Here is a 2,652-nt window from a genome sequence, read left to right as displayed (position 1 = left end):
AAGAGACAGGCAAACTGGTGCCAGGCTGGTGGAGCATACGTGTGTGTGCCTGGCTGGGGGCTGTTTGGTGCCTCAGCAGAGACAGGCAATTTGAAGGGACCTTAGAGGGGACGTGGCAAAGGTTACAGTGCCTGTGAGCACTGCCCTTTTTCTGACACCCTTGGGTTCGATTTCTTAATTCACACTATCACCTTAGTTAGGATCCTTTATGAAACATCAATTTTTGTTTTGTTCCCAAATTACTGGCTTGTTAGTAAATCAAACAGAAACATACCCACTTAGGAAGAACACATAGCATAAATAAAAACATATAAATTAATAGAAACAAATGAATGGTAGAAGCAGTGCCTAAAGCAGACTGTAACACTGGACGTTTTGATATTCTTTGAGCTGGGCTGTTACAGCCTTGCCACAGTGTCTGGCAGGGGAAATGTTTGTTTATGTGTATGTACATACATGCATACATATACACAGTATTGAGCAGCACCAGAGCCCAGGCTGGAGCACTGGTTCATGTCCCACTGTTAAAATGCTCCTTGGCAGCCCTTTGGCCCCCATCACCCATCAGGCTCCCAGCCAGGCGTTACTCCAACAGGGGACCTGCATCACCTCCTTCTTCTGGAGGCAGAGAGTGCTCACACACAGGGACAGGCTCCAGACAGCGGCAGCTGGCCAAGCCCCACTGGGGCACCTCAGCAGGGGCCGCAGAGGCATCAGGCACCTCGCCTGGCATTGCACAGCTCGGAGTCCTCTCTGGGAAGGCTTTTCTGCAGAGGGCTTCTAATCACAGCCAGAAGCAGGGCAGACCTGTCCTCCAACACACTAGCCTAGTAGCTCCAGCGCTAAGGAAGACAGGTATCTGCACGCAGGTCTCTCCTTTTAAGAGCTCAAGTATGACTGATAGCAAAGAGTTCCTAGTGGGCAGCAGACTCTTGTCTACCTGCAGTTTGTGAGTTTTGGATTAGCAATTTATTTTATAGAGTAACTGCCGAGTTCTGTAAGGAGGGACCGATGTGAGTCTGTCTCCTCTCCTACCAGGACTTTCCCCACCGAGGGGCAGAGGACCAGCCACCTCTCACCCGTGATCAGTACCGAGCTCGCCTCTGTTGTGCGCCCTCCAGAGTAACCCGAAGGCTGGTTCTGATGATGATCTCTGAAGACACTATCTTCTTTAAAATAAAAATTAAAGCATGTTTGTTACTGTGGATTCTATTACTGTATTAATTTAAATAATTAACTTGTATGTTTCACTGACAGGAGGATAAAAATAAAACCTGGGGACAAAATAATAAAGATAATAGCAAACAGATTAAATTTACTTCACATACAAATTTTAAAAACACATATAAAACTGTAACAATTGTTTCAGACTGGTTAATGACTCTGGATTCATTCATGGATACTTAGCTTGGGATATCATGGAGACCTTGGTTAGCCCAGAGGTGTTTTTTTATTAGCATTTTGAAAACGTTTTTCTTTGTGCAAACATAGAGGACTCTTAAATAATTAATAAAGACAAGGATGGGGCCTCACTTCCATCTGCTGCCCACTGGCTCTTCTGTTTCACTCTGGGCAGCAATGACATTGTGCACAGGAGCAAACTGCCAGTCAGAACATCTTTTTTTGTTGTTCACACTGAGGACTAGGAATGCTGATTTTCAGGATGAAACCCAAGGCGAGATTTCTGGAAACAGATGATAACTTCTGATCATTTCAAATCCCGTTTCTGCAGCTCACACTTGTAGTCTGAGGGCTCACCCGTCTGTTCAGTCAAGGGGCCAGAGGTGCTGCTTCCTATTTCAGGGGCACACATTTCTTAGAGAAATATGTAGCTTTGGGTAAGCGAGGTGCATTTTTCTGCTTCATATAAACATTATGTTAATCCTGAATGGGAAGTGCCCGGTCAGAGCCTGCCTGTAGTCATATGGCTGTTATTGAACGTGTGGCTTCTGTTATTCCTGGCTCTGCAGTTGGTGAACATGCTGTTCCTTCCACTTCCTTTGGTAATGGTCATCTGCACATTTTGAGGGTAATCCAGGGCACCACACACACACACATTGTAGCCATTCTTAAAAAAATGATTTCTTTGTCTTTTCTTCACGCGCATTTACATTTGCACACAGTATTTGCAAGGCTTCATAGATGGAAAAGACATTTTCTGATTAACTTTATTAAGTGAAGGTACAGTGAATTCAGTTTATCCAATTTAACTCCTTATATTTGGAGCAGAATGGGACAAATAATATCTCTGGGTTAGATTTTGAATTGGCACCTCTTCTCTTGATTGCTGTGATACATGAGGAAAAAAGAAATAAATGAGACATATTTGTAAAGACGCAGAACATGCAAAGACCCTCTGTTATTGCAGAAAAGTACATGTTGCCGTAACTAACTAGTGTCTGGCCATTTTGACAAGCATAAATATATCACTGATGGATTGCTCAAAATCAGAACCATGCAAAAACATTTGTAACTCCTTTATATTTCACTGGGATTTTGAATATCATAAACTAATGTCTAACCTAAACATCATAACCTCAACATCATAAACTGTCTAACCTAGCTGTAGTTTATTCATTGAAAGAAAAAATCATGGTTTTGCTGGGTGCTATTTAGTCATCTCTAAGGCTGGTTGAAGAGAGACACCAATTT

Source organism: Charadrius vociferus, unplaced genomic scaffold (assembly GCF_000708025.1).
Source record: "Charadrius vociferus isolate BGI_N301 unplaced genomic scaffold, ASM70802v2 scaffold14, whole genome shotgun sequence".
NCBI classification, from domain to species: Eukaryota; Metazoa; Chordata; class Aves; order Charadriiformes; family Charadriidae; genus Charadrius; species Charadrius vociferus.
Note: the sequence above shows the minus strand (reverse complement) of the source record.